This window comes from Balaenoptera acutorostrata, chromosome 1, assembly GCF_949987535.1.
Source record: "Balaenoptera acutorostrata chromosome 1, mBalAcu1.1, whole genome shotgun sequence".
NCBI classification, from domain to species: Eukaryota; Metazoa; Chordata; class Mammalia; order Artiodactyla; family Balaenopteridae; genus Balaenoptera; species Balaenoptera acutorostrata.
Genome location: NC_080064.1, coordinates 34,256,101 through 34,277,580, shown reverse-complemented (window position 1 = coordinate 34,277,580; position 21,480 = coordinate 34,256,101). Strand labels below are relative to the sequence as shown.

The 21,480-nt window shown below is 48.2% G+C and overlaps 1 protein-coding gene across 4 annotated transcripts in view; it reads left to right on the top strand.

Annotated features, from left to right (window-relative positions):
• HIVEP3 (HIVEP zinc finger 3) overlaps positions 1-21,480 on the top strand; it is a 497,909-nt gene that overhangs the window by 392,235 nt on the left and 84,194 nt on the right. For all 4 annotated transcript variants that reach the window (XM_057527626.1, XM_057527610.1, XM_057527615.1 and 1 more), the window contains one exon: positions 7,315-7,512. The gene's annotated coding sequence lies outside the window, so the exon portion shown is untranslated. The remainder of the gene's footprint in view (positions 1-7,314; positions 7,513-21,480) is intronic.

Sequence of the window (21,480 nt, the reverse complement as noted above, 5' to 3'; positions counted from 1 at the left end):
TAGGCCTTCCATGTTCAGCTGCTTTCTAAAAAGAAGACAGTTTTATATCATTTTAAAATTGAAATTTTTAAATTCTAAAAGTGATACATGCTTATTGTAAAAAAAAAAAAAAAAAAGAAGAAGAACAGTATAGAAATGTATAAAGAAGGAAATGCATGCTCTGAACCCCACTCACTGCACAGTCCCACCCCTAGGATGTGCTGACTACTTAATCCTGCAGGTCCTTTGTGGCATTAAAAGCTACACAGATATGTGTGTGTCTGTGATGTTGCTTTTCCCCTTTTCTCACGCCGTCCCATTGAGGGGAAGTGTGTGTAGCAGCTAAGTGTGTAGGCTCCGGAGTCAGACAGGAACCAAGGTTCACCACCTGTCAGGTCTCTTCGCCTCAGTAAGTCTCATGTGGAAAATGGGACCAGCAATAGTGCCTTCCGTCGAGCAGGCTGTGAAACGTAAGGGAGGTCACTGTGAGAAGTGTTGAACCCAATATTCAACACATAGATAAAGTCACAACAAATCTCTATTATTGGTAGAAATATATGTTTATTTCTAATTAAGAAAACTTGTTGTCCCATTATTATACCATTGGGTGGATTTATCATCATTTACTTATTAGGCCAATTCCCTGCTGATGGGTATTAAGGTTGTTTCCATATTCACTGATAAAAATAATGCTGCAGCCATTGTGTATGTGTGCATCTGTGCGTATGTTGTGTAAGATGTGTGTGTATTTGTGTGTGTGCCCTTGTGAAGCTGCTGGTTCAACATAAATTTTGGTCAGTCCTTCTCTCCAACACTGGATGGTAGCAGTCATTTTCGTCTTTGCCAGTCAAATCGGGGAAAAGATGATATTGACTTTTAACATATATCCTTTAATTATTAATGAGACCAAGCATCTTTGCATCTTTATTACACATTGTAATTTCTTGAGTAATGATCTGTTTACTTCCTTTCTCCATTTCATTAGCTGTGCATCTCTTCTTATTGTTTTGTGGGTGCTTTTTATGTATTATAGATATTGACCCTGTTTTATATATGTTGCAGATATTCATATCTAGTCTGTCATTTGCTTTGTAACTGTTAATGGGGTCTTTTGTTGTATGTAGTGCTTAATTTTTTTATGTAGTCTATTTTATTAATCTTCTTCTTTAAGAGCACTGAGATCTACTTCAGGCTTTGAACGTTATTTTCCAACACTAAATTATGTAAATATTCTAACAGTTTTGGTGTTTTCATGGATTTGCTTATATGTTTTGTTTATATCTTTAATTCAAATAAATTTTGTTGTAAGTGTGGTACATGTACTCTATTTAAAATAGAATTCTACACCCTCCCTCACTCTGTATCCCATTTTATTGTCATGCCATTTATTTTACCTGCATGTTTGTTTCCTGCTCATCTCCCCTGGCTAGACCCTCAGCTCTACAAAGACAGGGACCCTTTCTGTTTTGTTCATTGCTGCATATCCAGTGCCCAGAATAGTGCCTAACATATAGTAGGCACTTAGTAAATATTTGTCAAATGAATATACAACCAGCCAGTTGTCACAGCTCTCTTTAAGTAATCCATTCTTTCTCACTAATTTGGAATTCTATCTTTGGTAGCCTTTTCTGTTTCTTCTTTTGTTATTGATCTATTCAGATTTTCTCCCTCTTCTTTAGTTTTACAATTTATGATTTTCTAGAAGATCATCAATTTTCAAATCCACTGACATCAAGTTATGTGTCACATTCTCTTAAATTTAAAACAGTGTTAATATACATGATTGCAATGCCTTTCTTAATGCTTATTTGTGATTTTGCTATTCATTGCTAGTCAGATTAGCCAGTGGTTTGTCCGTGTTGTTTGTGTCAGAGAACTAATTTCTTTTGTTGCGGTTGCTGTACTTTTCTCATTCATTCATTTTTGTTTTCAACTTTATTCATTTCTTCCTTCTAGATTATTCTGGTTTATTTTATTCTTTTTCAGCTTCTTAGGTTAGATGCTTATTAATTCATTTAGTTTCAATCTTTCTTCTTTTATCATAAAAGCATTTACGGTTTGTATTTTCCTCTAAATGCAGCTTTGGTTATATTCCACGGGTTTTTTAAGTAGGTTTCTCAATGTTGTACATTTATAAATATTCTACAGTTTCAGTTTTGCTGTCCTCTTTGACTCAAGTTTATTAAGAAAAGCATTTTTAAATTGTCCTGTGCAGAGTTTTTTTTGGGGGGGGAGGGTTTGTTTGTTTGTTTCTTTGCTACTTGTTAGTTTCCAATTCTACTGTATTGAGAACTGAGCCTGTGATATCCATGTTGGAATTTGAGATTTTCTTGTTGTCTACTACAAAGACATTTGAGATAAAGGTGTTTTGTTTCTTGAGTATATATGAAGTTAAGCTTACTATCTTCAAATCCTCTATATTTTTCTTATATAAGGTTACATGTACCATCAAATTTTGAGTAATGAGCTCAAGATCTCAAGATGTTTCCTGGGTTTTTGGTTTGTTTTGCCTTCTCCTTGTGGTCCTAAAAGTGTGTTATTTCGTATACTTTATGGTTCTGTTGTACAGGGTGACGGTAAAGGTTCATGATTTTTGTGTCTTCTTGGAGAAACAGACTCATTAGCAGTATAAAATGCCCCATTTATTCTAACAGTTTTGCATTTTGACTGATATTAATATTGACTTTCTTGCATTCTTTTTGTTACCATTTTGTCTATTGATGTCCCTTTGCCATTTCTTTGATTTCAACCTTTATCAATTTGTGTGTTACTTCCAAACAGCATATGGCTGGATTTTTTTCCCCCAATCTAATCTGTCCTAGAGTAATTTCATTTATTCACATTCTTGTATTTATGATATGTTTGGTCTTACTTTCATCATCTTACTTTATGTCTTTTGTTTGTTATACTTTTTCCTTTCTTGTTTTCTTTTCCCTTTCCTAACTCTTGCTGAATAATTGAATTTCTTTGCTCCCCCCAACGGTTTTTAAATGTCTGTATCTTATTTTTCTTCAGAAATGGTTACCCTTAAATAAAAAATAAAACCCATACTTCTCTGTCAATGTTAAGAATTAAATGGTACCTAATTTCCAACAAGATGAGACCATTATTATCAACATTTGTTTAGATTTGACTGTGCGTTTTTCTACTCTTAGTGTTCATCATTGTTTCCTGTGTATCCTGTCTTGACCTTTCTTGAATTACTTATTCTGATACAGTTTTTATTTTGTTGGAGTAATTCCTGGAGTAATTTTTTTTTAAGAAAAGATAAGTGGGTGGCATACTATTTTTAGTGCTTCTCTGTTTGGCTTTGAGACTTGGCTGAGTAAGGGATCGTAGGGCTTTAACCGTTTTTCCTCAGAGCTCTGTAGTCTTGGCTCTGTTGCCCTCTAGCAGTTAATGATGCAGATGTCAAGTGCAAAGTCAATTTGATTCTCAAAATTTGTATAGAGACTGTCAGAGAGGAAGCTGAGTTTATTGCTCACTGGGTAAGGGGGAACTTCACCTCCATGGAGCCTTGGCATATCTGGAGGAGCGAGGCAAGGTCAAGATGTGTTGAGGATTGGAAGTCTTTAAAATGGGTCTGTCAGCATGGGGCTTGACTAGGATTGTGTAAGAAATACAATACAGCAGTCGTGGACTGGTAGAAACAGTGAGGAGGAATTTTGAGGCAAGGCAGGGGATTCAAAGAGCTTTCGGAGCCTTCAGCACGTTTCAGTAATGAACAGTCAAGCCATTTGCCAGGGCTAGAGTCTCGTGGAAGCACTAAGTAATACTCATGAAGACAGTAAGATGTGTGGGCAGGTGGTTTCTGCCCCCCCCCCACTTTGGTCTCTCTGGCAACCTGAAGGATTCACTCATTATCCTTGGATTTCAGGAATTCCATCCCTCCTGCCCTGCCCCAGCTCTGCTGCCTCTGTGTGAGTTTCCTGGGTGTTTGGCAGCTGGGCCTTTCCCTTGCCCATGTTGGGTGAGGCTGGCTGAGCTCTGATTAGACTCTCTGTGCCTCCCACTTGTCTGCTTTTCCTCAGACTTGCTGGCCAGCTGGTGCTACTATGGATCTGTTCTTACTTGTACATTTCTCTTTTCATTTCAGTGGTGTCTGGGGGAGAAGACGTAGACAGATGGGCCCAGTTTGCCATATAGAACCTCAAGTGTGTGTGACATTCCTGGTGACCCCAATGCAGGTGTGTCCGCCGGGCTCTCCCACCTGCCACCAGAGGCCAGAGTGGCATTTAGGTTACGCTGAATGAAAGAGAAGAGCCGTGGCTCCCTCCTCCCACCTCATCCCATCTTCTCCTCTGGCCTCACCCCTGGGCCTGACCACATTACCTCACTGATTAAAACGGTGTGGTGACCTCACTCCCCTACAAGATCAAGTCCAGACTATCTCATATACCAAATTCTTTTTTTTTTAATACTTTTTAAAATAGATTTAGTTATTTTTATTTATTTATTTTTGGCTGTGTTGGGTCTTCATTGCTGCGCACGGGCTTTCTCTAGTTGCGGCGAGCGGGGGCTACTCTTCATTGTGGTGCGCGGGCTTCTCATTGCGGTGGCTTCTCTTGTTGCGGAGCACGGGCTCTAGGCGCGCGGGCTTCAGTAGTTGTGGCTCGCGGGCTCTAGAGCGCAGGCTCAGTAGTTGTGGCACACGAGCTTAGTTGCTCTGCAGCATGTGGGATCTTCCTAGACCAGGGCTCGAACCCGTGTCCCCTGCATTGGCAGGCCGATTCTTCACCACTACGCCACCAGGGAAGCCCTATACCAAGTTCTTTCCCTGCCCAACTCTTCCCTCATGAGCTATCACTGCCTGTTACCTCCAGCCATATGGACCGCGTGCAATTTCTCGAACCTTCAGTCAGTTTGGGATCTCCTGTCTATTTACACTGCTTCCTTTGTTTGAGATGCCTTCTCTCTTTCTCACACATTCAGACACCATCAGAATTGACTGCTCTTTTCTTTACGCCTTCACCATGTAGCAGCTTAGAACCAGCGATGCTGTAATGCATTCCTTTGATTTCTTGCCCCTCACCCATCCCCACCCCAACTGTGATCCCCTTGAAGGGAGGGAATAAATCTTTGCTGTCTTTTATCTCCAGGACTTACTACCCAGCCTGGCCCCAAGTAGGCACTGAATGCACATCTGTTAAATGAATGAACGGCCGAATTAGGTTCTAAAGAGAATTGTTCTGTGCTGTGTGTGACACACCATGCCTGGCTCTAGGGGTGGGGGATGAGTCAGACCAACCTGCCCCAGGCGTAGGCTGTCTACCGAGGCTTTAAGACTCCTGGAGTCTCTGTGCACAGGGGGTGCTGTTACTTACCCTAAGAGGCCAGCAGATGTGCTCTGGGCATTCTGGGGAAGCAGGACTTAAGTCCAGTTTGGCAGGAGCTGGGTGAGCCTTCTGAGGAAGGATGGGTAGGATTTGGCCAGGCAGACATGGTCATGGGGGGAGGGGAGTAGCATGTGAGCGAAGGCTCAGAGGTGGGAAACTGTGGACTGTGTTTATAGAATAACATGTTCTGGGACATTGGTGTTTCTATACGTGGAGGGATAGAGCCAGCTGTTTTTATTAATAATTTGAGATCTGTTGGAGGGCATGAGGTCAGATGTGGAGATGATGGAAAAACATGGAGTGGTGAAAAGTTTGGGTGCCTTGGACAACAGAATTGGGAAATCATAGACAGGAGGCACAGAGCAAGTTCAACCATTCCGCTGTGTGGTGGTGCGATGCTGCCCTGGGGTGTGGGACGGGGCTGGCTGGATTTGAGAGCAGCAGGTATAGCAGGGAGGGGACAGCAGAGGGGCTTTGGTTAGCTGTGCATTTGTAGGAATCAGCAGTAGGATGTAGTTGCCAAAACATTAACTATTCCAAGGCTGTGTCAGTATAAAGCATGGTGCCCAAGTGAAGGAAGGTGACAGTGCCCCAGGCCTGCGTGCAGGTTACCCCAGACCTAGATCACTAGATGCACTGGAATAGTATCCATAGTATGACATGGGCTGAACCACATGCCAGGCATGGGTCTAGGCCCTTTACATGTACTGAATCGTTGAAACCCTGGGAGGTACTTGCCATTCTTAGCCCCTCTCATCAGGCAAGCAAGGCTCAGCAACTTTCCAAAGCAGAGGTAATGAGGAGAAGGCCCAGGCTGGAACCCAGGTACCCCGGCCCTAGGTGCCCTGTTCTCAGCCATCACTCCACACCACCTCCAGCAGACATACCAGTGTACAGCTCAAGGCAGCAGCGTGGATGTGACACGCCGTGCTAGATTCAACTAGAACAGCTCAGGCTTTCTAGATCATGAAACATGTTCCTCTGTATTTTCTTGTTTGATTCTTACCACAGCCTGATAAGTTGATTATTAAAAACTGGTGCAGTAAACGTTGTTGCCTCCCTTGGCCCTGAATGCTCTGTTTTGTTTGATGGTTTGGGGAATACAATGCGCACTTATGTCTATTATTGCGTTTAATTCTCACCCAGGCCCCAATAGGGGTCACTTTTGCAGGTTGTCTGGGTTTTTCTCTTGCCGTGTAACAAATTACTCCCAACACCGCGGCTTGAAACAACCCTCCTTTGTTAGCTCGCAGTCCTATAGGTCTGAAGTCGGGCACGGGGTGGCTGGGTTCTCTGCTCAGGGCTGAAATCAAGGTATCCGTAGGCTGAGTTCTCATCTGGAGGCTCAGGGGGAAATGCCGCTTTTCCAGGCTCATTCAGTTGCTGGAATCCAGGGCCTAGAGGGTTGCAGGGAGTCAGCAGGAGGTTGCTCTCAGCTCCAAGAGGCTGCCCTCAGGTCCTTTCCACACGGCCCCCTCCACCTGCAAGTCAGCAAGTGCATGTCCAATCCTCCCCTTGATTCTAAGCCCTATGACTTCCTCTTCTGTGACCAACCAGAGAGAACTCTGCTTTTAAAGGACTTTCTCAATTAGGTCAAGCCAGGGAATAATCTCCCTATTTTAAGGTCAAGTGCGCCCTATAACAGAACCTAATTGTGAGAGTAAAATCCATTATATTCACAGGCCTAAGGATCACGCGTGATGCGTACTCCAGGGGGGACAGGAAACCTAAGGGCCGTCTTAGAATTCTGTCTACTTACTGGTGAAGAAATAGCGGCTTATAGAAGTTAGGTGCCAGGTACAAGGTAGAATATGGTAGGCGCCAGGGCCGCCACGCCACACCGTCTCCCCAGGGACCATGGAGCTCTGGCCTGGAACCAAGACAAGCGTCCTGGGAGGAGTTGGGGCCTGGGCTCCTGGGACCAGGCAGACACTGTTCTATGTCTAAAGAAGTTGACCAGACAAACTCTTTGACCATGTTTTTCGACCGTCCCCTGCAGGATTCGGGGTACGAACCCGGCAGCCTCAAACTAGTTCATGGAGGAGCCTCAAGCGACACTGGCCAGGAGAGCCCTCCCTTCCAGAGGGGAGAGCAGAGCGTGAGAGGAGGCAGCTGCTGCAGGAGTGGACATGAATGCTGGTTTTCAGAGAGAACAGCGTTTTAGTTTTGGTCATCGGAAGTGGTGCCTTCAGCACAGGTAGGAAACGGGCGGTCGATGAATATGCTTGCTGGGGGCTCCACGTGGTCTTTCTTGCCTGAGCTTGCTAGAGTCCTTCCTCTTTAAAATGGATGGTGATGGTGATGATGATGGTGGTGATGATTGCCTTCCTTGAGCCTCTGTGAAAGTTGGACGTCCTCGGGACCTCCTCGGTCAGGAGTAGAAACCTTGAGGGCCAACACTCTTTCACTGCCCCACACTGTCTCCCCCCAAATGCAGTCCTGTCTCCCCAGTCCCTCAGTTTCCATTCTGTCCTTGGCAACAACACCGCTTAAGGAACCACCGGCCTCCCTACCTGCCACCCCCACCATGCCATCCTGCTGGCCAGCTCCACCCACTTCTCTGTGCCCCACCTCTGCCTCCCAGGATGGCTCTTGCCTAAAGAGGCCCTGCCACCCCCTCCCTAGTTAGAACATCACAGTGGGTACTGAAGACAGAGCAACATCTTTCAGGGCCCTCCCAGATATGAAGAAATGAAATGATGTTGGGTGCTCAGCCCAGGCTGCATATTAGAATCACCTGGAGTTTTTAAAAATTCCAATAGCAGGGCCCCATCTCCAGAGAGACTGCCTGAATGGCCCTGGGAGAGGGCCCCAGCATGGCTATATATATGCTTATTTAATTTGTTTTTAGCTCTTCAGGTATGAGTTGTGGTTTCAGGTTAGAAGTTCAGGCTGTGATTCAGGTTAGGTGTGTGGTGTTAGAAGCTCTTTGGGTCGGGAATATGTTTTTGGAGTTTTCGTCTGGCCGTGGAGTGCATCAGAATCACCCAGGGAGAAGGAGAAGGAGGAGGGAGAGTGCCTCTGTTAAAAAAAAAATAGACTCCTTGGCCCACCCAGGCATGTTCTCTGAATCAGGATCTCAGGAGGTGGGGACACAGGCATCTGTATTTTTATTCTGCTGCAGCCAAGGTTTGGGTGCTCTGGGGCCTCTGGAGATGCTTGTCCTGTGTTTGGGTCTGTGGGCTCCACTGTGAGTCCCAGTGGGTGCTTCCCAGCCTGGTGTGCCGTGAGCAGTGCCCATTCCCTTCGTCCAAGCAGAAGTGTTCTCACTTACAGAGAGGAGGACAGGGACCCAGGCAGCCCTCAGAGACAGCTTCTCTGTAGCTGTCTGAACTGCCCGGTGGCTGGGCCTGGGCCTCTGCCCACAGCTCTGCCGTACCACGTGGACCCCCTAGACCCAGGCCATGATCAGGGTTCTCCAGAGGAGGCGGAGGAATCATCCCCTGGACTCTGATGAAGAATGACTGGGCATCTGAGCCTCAGTTTGAGGGCATGTTTGATGTGGTACCTAATAGTGGAGGCTCTGGATCTTCCCAAGTTCAAATTCCAGTTCCAGCCTTTACTACTTTGGGAGGCAGATTGCTTAGACTCTCTGCCTCGTCTTTCTTGCTTGGAAAATGGGAGAGTCATGGCTCTTGCCTTACAGGGCTACTGGTGAGATACAGGTGAGGCCCTGGGATGTTGCCAGACACCTAGCAAGGGCTCCCCAACATGAGCAGCCCTCTGACTCATGCAGGCAGGTCGACCGCCACTCCGCCTTCCTCATTGCAACACTGTGACACGTCTGCCATACTCTGCCATCTGGTCCCAGTGCATGAGTTCCTAAGAGAGAGTCAGGGTGAAGTTAAGGGCCAATGCTGCACATGGGGCCTGGCGCTTTGCAGACAAGACTGAGTCCTGCAGAAACCACAGTGAGGCTGGTTCTATTGCCTCTTTTGTACAGGAAACTGAGAACAGAGAGGTGCAGTAATTTAAAGACAGTCACACAGCTAGTAAGGAGCAGAACCTCTGGCTACAAAAGACCCAGTACTTTCTTCTCCACTAAGATGCTTCCAAAAGAAAGGCAGTAACAGCTTCAAGGAGGACTTCTCCCCCAAGAGTATCTACCTTTTAATAGAAATCAGTAGCACCATAATACAAACGAATGGGTCCCCCTTCCTCGGCCTCCTGGGATACCTCATTGTACCTCGATTTAGCATTTGTCTCCTTGTGCACGTATCACAGTTAGCTGTACATGGTCTCCTCCACTAGCAGTCTCAGGGCAGGGTCTGAATTTATTCAGCTAGGTGTGCAGTAGACACTTGAACTATGCTGGAAGTAGAAACTTCTGAGGGTTGCAAGCAGAGAAATGGGGACACTGTCATGGGAAATACAGATGGGGGAATCCTCCCCAGACCTGGCACTTGTCCTTCCCTACTTCACTCTCAAACTCTCTTTTTTGTCCACGGGGGCCCTGGCAGCTGCATGGAAGCATCTGTAGGGGATGGGACCGGCCCAGAGGGAAAATGAGCTGTCAGTTCCAGTGAGAAATCTGGTCCCCACCCCTTCCCGTGCTCCCTCTGGGGAATACAAGCATACGTGATTAATGGGGTGCTGACTCAGTGCTTCTGGAGTGTCCAGGCACTCAGGGCCCACTGCTGGCACAGCTTCCCCCAGCCACCAGCGGGGAGGCTGGAATATATGGCATCTGAACGAGGTGGAGGGCTCAGGCCCAGGCAGGCAGGCAGGGGTGCCAGGTAGGAGCTGGCCGCGTGCCGGTCTTCGGTGGCCTTGCAGAATCCCCCGTGCCAGCAGGGCCCATTAATACCATTTGAGGCTTGGGAACGGGTATGTTGGAATTATTTGAGGGCGAGGAGTTGTGGAGTCATGGCCCCTCGCCTTTAGTACAGGCCTGGACTGGGGCTCTCTCCAGAGTAAAGGTAATTTTTGAATAAGCGATTGGAGGATGAATCTAATTTGAAGATGGGTGTGAAAGCATTTTCTTAGCAGCAAAGCTTTCTGCTAGTAGTTTTCAAACTTTTATAGTTTTAGAAACCATTTTAAAAAGTCAAATCCTGCATGGAATGCGAAGTTAAAGTGGTAGTTTATTAACACACATTTATTTTCTAAGTTTAAAATGTTAACATCTATTTATTATGAGAATCCATTAACAGAGCAATGACTCAGCTTTGATGCATAAAAACATTGAAAGCTCAGGGTCTAGATCAAGTGTCAGCAAACTACAGCCCGTGGGCCTAACCCAGGCTACCGCCTGATTTTTGTAAATGAAATTTTATTGGAACGCCGCTATGCCATTCGTTTAAACGTTATTTATGGCCGCTTTCCCACTCTAATGGCAGAGTTGAGTAGTTGTGACAGAGACTGTCTGTCCCACAAAGCCAAAAATATTTACTGTTTGGCCCTGTATAGAAGAAGTTTGCTGATCTCTGTTCTAGATGATCATTGTATCGGAATATCAGCTGTAACATCCAGGATTGCTTCGTCATTTTTGTTTTGTTTGGCTTGGTTGCACGATATTAAGAAAATTCTAAATAAGACAATGTGAATTGGTAACAGATTTCTCATAGCTGATCTTGCAGCCCAGGATGGTCTTCAGTTCAATGTTATGTAGACATTTAGGGAGGAGGAGAAGGGAATTCTGGTTTGCATCACTAACAGTGTCAAACATTTTCTTGGATTCCTTCTTATTACAGCACTCAGGAAGCACACAACCATTTATGACATCTTCATGATAATCCATGTAATCCATTCTCGTATCACTGAAAGCTTTAGCATGTACTTGTTTGTGTGGTTTTACAGAAATGTGTATAGTCCTGAATTTTAAAAACAACAATATAAAGATGCCCAGTTAGGGCTTCCCTGGTGGCGCAGTGGTTGAGAATCTGCCTGCCAATGCGGGGGACACGGGTTCGAGCCCTGGTCTGGGAAGATCCCACATGCCGCGGAGCAACTAGGCCCGTGAGCCACAATTACTGAGCCTGCGCGTCTGGAGCCTGTGCTCTGCAACAAGAGAGGCCGCGATAATGAGAGGCCCGCGCACCGCGATGAAGAGAGGCCCCCACTTTCCGCAACTAGAGAAAGCCCTCGCACAGAAACGAAGACCCAACACAGCCATAAATAAATAAATAAATAAATAAATAAATAAACCCAAAGTTTAAAAAAAAAAAAAAAGATGCCCAGTTAGAAGCTCCAGTCTTTCTAGTTGAAGACACATCTCAATACTGAAGTTCAAGATCCACCCAGGCCTTAGTCCGAGGTCTGTACAAACCACGTTCAGCTGGCCGCCCCTGTTGGCTCGACTCCATGTTCCAGTGTGCCGTAGAACATGTTTGGAAGTTCAGGTCCGTTTTCCATAACAGTTTTAATAGGAGTCAAACTATATTTTTAGAATAAAATTCTCACACGACATTTGAAGAACCTCTGAGACACCTCTGCAGAACACAGGTTGAAAACTGCCCCTTTGGCAAATATTAGTGTTTCTCGTTTCTGTGCTGAAGGATAATGGAGGAGCCAAGGATGCTGAGTCAGGGTTGGGAGGCAGGGGAGTAGGTAGTGAAAGACGGTGGAGGAGAGCAGTGAGGGGATGCTGTCCATGGTGGAGAGGGTCACGGGGCAGGGAGCGGGGGGTGGTCAGTAGTGGGAAAAGTACTTGGGAAACACAGAGAAGCCCCAGGAGCTCCTGCCAAAGCTGGAGGTGTCTCCTAACAGTTGTTGGTGACTTAAACACCGCTCTCCGGAGCTGCTCTAATAACTTCCAGCCATGGGCTTGGGAGAAGAGGTCCAGAAGATTAAAATATGCTCAAAGACATGGTAAAGGAGAGTGTGGAAGGCTCTTACAAATCGCTTCTAATCATCATGCCAAGGACCTCTGAGGCCACTCAGCAGATCCAGGCAGGGGAGGGGGGCAGGGGAGGGGGAGAGGGAGGGCAGAGGGGTCCTCTGGGTCAGCATGCCAAGCCGGTTTATGCAGGAGGACACGTGAGCGTGTGCAGTGCTTGTGAGTGACCTGGATGGGGACAGATGTCAAGGCCCCGAGGAGGTGGTGACTGGTGTTGGGCAGTGGCTTTGGGCATTCGAGGCAAAGCCCACACAGCCAGGAGTAAAACCCAGGAGTCCCGGCTCCCAGGCCCCCTGCCTTCCCCTCGGAGGGTGCAAGGAAGGGAGGGGCAGGCTGGTGGCTTCAGGAGGCTGTGGGCTGGAGAGGGCCTCTCGGGAATAAAAAAGCACAAGTTCTTTCTGAGGTTTTGCTGCTCACCCCATAGAAAAAGAACATTGTTAGATTTTAAAAGGGTGACCTCATTTTTTTCTTATTTACATAGCCCTGTTTGTTTATATAGCCCTTTAGAAATAGCAAACGTGTGCTAAGCTTAGTGCTCCCCCCACCACCAGCGGCAGAGCCACTGTGCGGGGAGAAACACCTTTTCATCTAAGAGAGGGGCAGCCTTGTGTCCGAGGACAGATGGGAGCAAAACGGGACAGGTAGGAAGTTTCGTGGTTTTTCGTGTCGCTTTTCCAAAATAGCCACATGCCTGCCTCCCACTTCCTGCCTGGCTCGACTCAGGGTAGATTTTCTCCTGCAGAGGACTTGTGTTCTGTGAATTCTCAGAGATGCTTGAAGGGATCCGTCAACAAGCAAACAGGCTCGACCCCGGAGACCTTGAGCTTGGCACTTTGCATCCCGCCTCTGCTGCTTACCAGCTGTGTGACCTTGGGCAAGCTGCTTCACCTCTCTGCGCCTCATCTGTAAAATGGGGATAACAACACTCCCTGCGGTGGCTGTGCAGATTAAATGAGGGAGTATGTGTGAAGGGCTTAGCCCAAGGCGGTCACACAGCAACTCTTAATGAATCTCTTAATCCACAACAGCAATTGTGATATCCATCCCCCACCTGGACAGTTAGTTATGGCAGCCTCCCAGCCACCTTCCCTTCCTGCCGGCTTGTCTGCTCCAGCCCATCCCTATGTTGGCCCAAAATAATAGATAAAGCTCCAATCTGACCGTACTGTCTCTTCCTTAAAATCCACCCAGAGCTTTCAAAGCCTGTGGCCAGGATCCGCGAAACTTTCTTTCGAAATGGCCAGGTGTAAATCTTTTAAGCTTTGCCAGCCATACAGTCTCTTGCAGCTACTCACCTCCATTGTTGCTACGTGAAAGCGGCCGTGGACAGTGTGTAGAAGACCTGGCGTGCCTGTATTCCAGTAAAACTTCATGAACAAAAACAGGCAGCGGGCTGGATTTGCCAACCTCTGACCTATGAGTCGGGTCCAAATCCTTAGCTCAGCATTCTTAGTCCAGCCGTTCCCGTCATCTCCATCCTTCTTCCTCCTCCTCCCTGGCTCCTGTGGAACTCCTCACACTTTAATCCTTTGCGCATTCTCTCTGGACTTTCCTCCTCTGCCTCCTGTGTGCCCCTCCCCTGTGGCATTAGGAAACTTTGCTCTGGGATTCTGTGGTCCCCTATCTTTACTTCTACTCTGTCTTTACTGTTAGAGAGCACCCCCAGGAAGGAATTCTGCCATTCTCCTATGACACTGCAGTGCATGTGTTGGTCTTTGTAGATGCTCAGTAAGTGTTTGTGATCAAACACAAAGATCTGCGAGAAGACGGTTACCCTCAGGGAGCTTACAGGCTGGTTAGGAAGCTAGGATGTGAGCTGGTGAAAAGCCAGCCAGCAACCCAGGCAGGAAATGAGGGTGCATGGATTTGTCGGGATACCGATGACAAGTTGGAGGAAGGAGAAGGCGTTTGAGTCGGACCTTACAGGATGGAAAAAAGACTATCAGAGAGAGGGAGGTCAGGAAGGCTTTCTGTGCTGGGGAAATGGCAAGAGAAGAGCAGACTCAGGTCTGGGTTCAGGGTGATGAATGGACAGACCAGTAGGGTGAGGGTCTGATCAGGGGTTGGGTGGGTGGTGAGGGAGTTTGGACTTCATCCTGCGAGCCAGAATTTCTCTAAGTGTGATCCACAGCTCCCTCCGCTCCAACAGAATTGCCTGGGGGTGTTTCTTTAAAATGCAGCTTCTGGGGCTCTGTCTCAGACTGGAGGCTAGGAGCTGCAGGGGGTTAAGGCCATGGTCTAGAAGAAGCTGCAACATTGTTGGGGGTGATGATCATGAATATTCTTCAGATTGACGTCACCTGCGGGCATCACAGCCAGGCTGGGGAGAGTTGAGGTAGGGATGCTTGATCTTCTCCCAAAGCAGATGAGGACACCCAAACTCAGACATGGCAAGTGACTTGCCCAAGGTCACACTGTGAATTACTTGCAGTTATGGGCCTGACTAGTTCTGGAACAGGGCCTGGGGTGGTCCTGGAGGTTCCACAGAGGTGGGTGGGACAGGCATGGTGACTGTCCCAGTGCCCAGAACAGCCTGGTGCACACTGGTACTTGGTCAGCAAGTGCTGAACAAATGAGGGCATGGGTGGGGTGGGTGGGTGGATGGATAGTATAGGGGCAGAGGAGAGTGGAGGTAGTTTTGAGATAGTTCTGATGTTGCAAGCCTGAAGGTTTAGGAGAATAGTGATACCAGAAGCATAGGAGAAGAAAAGATGAGTTTGGTGCTAAGCATATTGAATTTGAGAGGCCAGCAGGATGGCCAAGCCAAGAGGTTGACAGCTGGAAAGGCAGGGTTGGGGAGTTCCGGGGACAAGGCAGGTGATGTGTGCAGCTGTGGAAGCTGCTAGTAAGACAAGGTGAGAAATGTAGAGAGAGACAAGTAGGGGATTAAGGACCAAAACCTGAGGAACGAGCACAGGCATCCAGGAAAAAAAAGGTTCGGGTGAAAGAGTCAGAGAAGTGCTCAGAGGGCCAGGAGCGGAGTCGGGATGGGCCGGGGCAGACGGAGAAAAGAGAGATTTCAACAGCCAGTCACCCGGGTAACTCAGCTTGGGCCCCTCTTTAGAATAAAACCAGCCAACCTCAAAGAAATTGTGCCATAGGTAAATAAAAATGTCAATCCAAATAAAACCAAAATCACGAGTTTCTGTTTGCTTGGGATTTGTGCTCCCTGCCGGCAGATCTGCAGGTGTGGGAGAGTGGGCGAATCCTGGACCCGCCTGTCCCACCTGTCAGGACAAGCCCTGATGTTTTGTCTCTGCCCGGTTCTGGTTGGCATGCTTCCTGGGGATCACTCTGTTGCTTGGAGCCTTCGCCTTCCTCCCCTGTGCCTCACTTTCCCGCTTCCCTTCCACCTCTCTCTTTATTCATCCAACAGATATTTATTATTGGGAATAAAGCTCTGTGCAGAGGAGCTCAGCTGAGGCCCCTGAACACAGTGGGGACTGTAAGTCACCCACTGGAGAGATTTTTAAAAAACAGAGAGAGATTCCTGAACTTGCAAATTCAAGTTGCCTAAAAGCAAGAAGGAGCCAGCGATGCCTGGGTCCTCACAGCCCCATCTGGGCCGCTTCTGTGTGGCTGCTTCTGTGAATGAGCCGTTCTGGGTCAGCTCTGCCTGGGCTGTGGGTCTGGGAGGCACTGAGGCCCCGGTGTCAGGGTGTTTCCCCCATAAGACCCTAAAGATATAGCATCTGGGCCAGCTCTAGCTGGCCTCCCTGGAGCTTTCAGAGTCTCTCCTTTCATTGATCCCGATTGTGCCACCAAACTTGTCCCCTCCCCCCACGCCTAACACACACACTCACACACACTATGTCACAGTGACACCAGGACCTCCGTCACCATCATCCATCCTCAAAGGGGTAGATCACCTTTAAAATCAGCCCTGCCTGGACAGATGGTGCTGCGCACCGTTTTAAGTGACAAAACACACACATTCCTGCCTCTGAATATATTATCACCGTATCACGTATTGTTTTGTGAGATATTAAAGATACGAACGTATTATCTATAAAATAAATATAAAGGTATTATCTTTTACTTATATAAAGTATGTAGTAGGTGACAAGATGACATCAGGAAAGGAAAGGAATCAGGTGGTTAGGGAGGGCTCACCAGAGAAGTGGCATTTGAACAAAGACCTGAGGGGTGAGAGAGTGAGTCCTGGGGCACCTGGGGAAGAGTGTTCGGGCAGAGGCGGGATCCTGCCAGGTGGGAACAGCAAGGAACAGCAAGGAGACCAGTGTGGCTGGAGGGGCAGGGGTGGGGGCGGAGGAGGAAGATGGTGGCAGAGGGTGAGTGTGTGCAGATAATTGAGAAGCTGCTGGAGGTCCAAGCCCTGGAGTGACCTGATCTGCCGAATGTTCTGGAAAGCCCAGCCGGCTGTGTGTGGAGACCACACTGCAGGAAGCCAGGGCAGCATGGGAGGCTGGTGCCGGCATCAGGAAGCGATAATGTCGCAGACCAGGGTGGCAGCTGTGTAAAGTGGTTGGATTCTGGGTATAGTCTGAAGGCAGAGCCGACATGATCCACCGGCAGATGGGATGTGTAGTGTAAGAGAAAGAGATTAGGGAGGAGAGCCCTGCTGGTGCTCACATTTGCTCACTCTGCTCTCAGGCTAGTCAACCTCTCTAAGCCTCAGTTTTCCTCATCTGGAAAATGGGGCAGTTGGATCGATAACTTCCCAGATCTCTTCTGGCTTGAAAACTCACCACTTCAGCTTAGGTCACTGGTGGCTGGCTTTAAGGATGTGGGGTGGAACTCGTGCTTTAAAAAGGGGGCTTAGACTAGACACAACTGACAAAGAAAGAAAAGGGAGACGGGCATTCCAGGCAGAGGGAACGGCAGGAGCACAGACTAGGGGGCAGGGTCAAGAGGCCCAAGAGCAATGCTGAGGAGCAGTGAGCAGACTCCATGGCTGGGGCCGAGGACCGCGAGAGGAGGATGCCGGCGGCTACAGGGACGGGCACGCTACGCCCTTTGGAATAAACCAGCAGGTTCAGGGCCCGAGCGTTTTTTGCAAATACTGAGGCCCTCAATTTTGAGCCTTTTCAGATGGATACACTCAGGCAGGAAGGAACAAGGCTTGGCTGCTGTCCGGGGAGAGTTAACCTCCTGGCCCAGCATTGCATAACCGCAAAGCCTGCTGAGCGCAAGGAGACTCTTCTGTGTGGCAGCCAGAGTGGCAAGCCTGGTGGCTCTGGGCTCTGGCACCGTCCCGCAGCGGAACAAACAGCCCTCCCTTCCTAGATAATGGCCCTCATTGAGCATTGTGTCCATGGCCAGCACCCAGCGCAGGGCAGCTTAGCCTGGGTAAGTTTCCTCTCTTGGCTGCTTAGCAAAATGTTTACACTAAGCCTTTCTAGTAAGACGGTTCCTACGAACCAGCAGGCGGAGAAGCTAGAGAAAAGTGCCCCCCAGCGACCCTGCTCCCGGCTCAGAGAAATGCTTTTGCACACCCCACGTGTGAACCTGGGTTGGTCATTGCCCTCCAGGACTCTTTTGTAAAATAAGGCATTGAGCTGGAAGATGCGTGAAGGTCTGTCCGGTTCCAAAATTATTGGCGTTTTCTCTAAGTGAAGAATGAGTCCATTTTCTCATTGGGTGGGGGTAGAATTAGTCTGTCCTTTAATACTTCACAAAGGGCCTTTTTCTCAAGAAGGCATGTGTGTGACTGGGGGGAGCTGAAGATAAGAACTCTGAACCCTACCGACTTGGATCTCTCCTACTGCACCGTTGGCACCAGCAAAGACGCTGCCCCTCTGTGCGTGTGTCCTTCAACGGGGAGGAGGTCACCCCAGAGGATGCTGTACTTTAAGAGGTATCTGGACCAGCCGTAGGGGACACCAAACCACGTGGACAGAGGAACATTTGGGGAAACTGGAGTAGAGAGGACTGTCATCAACCATCCTAGGGGTCATCCTGGAGAAGAGGGGTCAGAGGTGTTCTGTGGGGTCCTCGGGACAGAATCAAAACCAGTGAGTGAAAATCGCATGGCTCATCCTTAGGAAGACGCCTGGAACAATAGGCCCCATAATATTCCAGCCCAAAACACACATACCCTTTGACCCATGGTCCCACTTCTGGGAATCCGGCCTATGGAACAATAGCACCAGTCCGTAAAGTTATGTGTACAAAGGATGTTTATTGCAAAATTCCAGTGGCAAAAAAATTAGAAAAAAATGTGACACTCAACAGTAGGGAAGGCTCGAAGGTATTATATTCAACCCGTGGCCCATCATTCATCTATTAAAAAAGAATGAGGGGATTCCCTGCCAGTCCAGTAGTGAGGACTCTGCGATTTCACTGTTTCACTGCTGAGGACCTGGGTTCAATCCCTGGTTAGGGAAATAAGATCCCGTAAGCCAAGCTGTGCGGCGTGGCCAAAAAAAAAAAAAAAGAGAGAGAAAGAGACAGACCCTGTCTCTGTTTAGAAAGGCAGTGAGTGCAGTGGTTAGGAACACAGAGGCTGGAGGCAGACTGCCAGGGTTCAGATCCGGATCCTGCAAACTGTGTTCCATGACTCTCTGACCATCAGTCTTCCCTTTGGTGAAGCAGGAATTATAATAGTGCCTGCCCTATGAGCTTGATGCAGGTGCCTGGTATATAGGAACTGCTCAAAAAATGTTGGCCTTTGACCTAGAAAGATTGTCCGTGAGAAAAGCAAGGTATGAAGAAGTGTACACAGGGTGATTCCATTTTTACGGAAACAAAAAAATGCTTCCCCCACCCCCCTTGCAAAAAGAGGAGAGCAATGGCTCCCGCCCCAGGTCTTGAGTGGCCTCCTGAGCGCAGTCCCTAAGGGAGGCTTGCGTCGTGGGCAGGAGCGTGCACCAGTGCTCTTGAAGGTCCCTTCCAGCCCTGAGACTCTGAGACGTTGTAGGCCCATCTTGGCAATCTCAGCGTACATCCTTGCCTGGCATTTGACCCAACCAAATAGTCTGCTGTTCACCATATATATGCCAGGGAAGACTTGCCATTTTCACAGATGAGGAGCAAGGACATTTTTGGTGGCTTGGTTTTATAAAAATGCTCATTGCCCCAGTGTGGTGCTCCATCAGTGGGGCCCATGTGGATCCAGCTGGGACTCTCCAAGTGCGGCCCAGACCCCACTTGGCTTGTGTGAGCCACACCAAGGATGCCATGGCCTAGGCTTGAGATGGACTCTGCCTCGGTCGGCCTCAGACACGCTCAGATTCACCCCCCCAAGTGCCACAGGCTTCAGGAGTCGAGGGAGAGGTGGCAGGCTGAGAAGACCCCCAGCTGGGGTGTACCTGACATGGAAATCAGCACCATTTCCTCTGCTCCAGTTAGAGCCACTTGAGATGGGCACAGAGCGTTATATTAGCAGAGAGAAAGCACACTTGTTTAAAGGGCTAGTACTAGATTTATTCATGTATTTAACAAATACATTTAAATTTTTAAAAATATTTCAACCAAACAACGACAGCAAAATACACAATAATAGAACAAACAGTGGTAAACCCACTAAGCCGCTTAAAAAAGACTTCAGCAAACACAGCAGAAGCTGCTGCATAGCCTTCCATAATCGCAGGTCCCTCCCCGCGCCCCCCAGAGGTGACCATCCTCCAGAACTTGCTGTGAACATCTCAGGGTTGTTCTCTGAACACCTACTATGTGCCAGGCAGAGTGCTGGGTGATGATTCACCCTGGGGAACAAAACAGACACGGTTCCCACCCTCATGGGGCTTGTGGAGTTGGGTGAGACCCTGGTCCCTCTATTAGAGGCCTTCGATGAGCGCCAGTCTTTGGTTACGTAAATGGTCACCTGTCCATCTGGGGCAATGACAAAGGCGAGCCTGGAAGAAGTCCTGACACCTGCCCTGTCACCAGCCTTGTGACTGGGGGCAAGTCTCCTGAGTGTCGCTCTGTCACACATGAGCTTTGAACTAGATGACATTCAAGGGCCTTCCAGCTCCACGATTATGGGGGGCATGGGGGAGCCTAAACCGCATCTGCCCAGGGACCCGCTCCATCGCTCTGGCAGGTGGAGGGGGTGAGGGGGAACTTGGCTGCTCATGAAAGGGGGGCACACCCTCGTGCATCCGAAGTGAAATGGTGGCGGGGGGGGGGGGTGCTTTTGTGCAGGACACAAACCACTAGTAGAACATGAGGTAGTTTTAGGGGAACGTGGGTGAAATCCATTTTTTTAAGAGTAATTTCTTACTATTAAAACAGTTAAATAAAAACCTAGAGTTGCCAGTTACACCCATGATCCCTACTGCTAAGATGAGGCTATGTTTTACCAAGTCAAATTCAAGTCAATGTAAATTAAAGTTTTATATAAATAACCGTACAGATGGTATGTGTTTCTGGCGAAACGTGACACGGTGGTCACCAAACGGCGCAGCATTTCCCAAACAAGAGCTAATGATGTAAAGGGTGGGGCCCACCTGGCATCTTTAGAGGCCAGCAGAGCCAGCCTGGAACTGGCACGTCACAGCCCAGGAAGTACTGGAGGAATGACTTCATGAAACAGCAGGAGAGAAATTCCCTTCAGATCTTAGTGCCAAGAAGCGCTGCGCTTTTTCTGAGAAACTGCTGGGCTTATCGTCAGGACACTGAGAAGGTACGACTAACTGTGTTGTCCTTCCTTCTTTTACTGCCAGGAAGCCTTACCCTGAACCTAGGACCCAAACAGAGCCACCACGTGGGGCTCCTAAGCTACTTATCCGTGTTCTTTTACCCCTTCTCCTGTAGACCTTACGTCTTCCATTTCCCCTGGGTTGATGCATCATTTTTAACGCAAGCTCTGATTTTGTTTGTGCAAACCACCTCAGGTCCTCTGTGGAATAAAGCAAGTTAAAATTGGAAAAAAAAAAAAAAAAGGAAATTAAGTAATTAATTAATCAATTCCTGTACAAACTGCCTAAGACCAAAGCATTCTTGGCTCTACTTAGCCTGTTGGGATTTCCTGCCAGGAGGTGCTGCTTCCCGGCTAATGTCTGGGTTAGACAGAGACGGTGGCCACTGTCGGTTCTGCACCCCTAGATCTGAACCAGCCAAGCGCTGGGGACCCACTCCTCCAGGAGTTGAACTTCGAGGCCACCTCAGAAATGGGACTCTCTCTCCAGACTCAGGGCTGGGCATGGCTCTCTCCCTACCAGAGAATCGGGTTTGTAGGCAGCTGTTCCCTTGGGCATTCCTGAGGGCACTGTAGGGCTCTCAGTCCCCCTGTGTGATTGGTTCCTACCAGCTGGTTCTGCTGCTGGCCCCAGACTGTCCAGACTGTGACAACATCTCCTGTCTGACTCCCATACTGCCCAGTCCCGTACATCTGCTGCCAGACCCTATGCTGTCCTGAGGGCT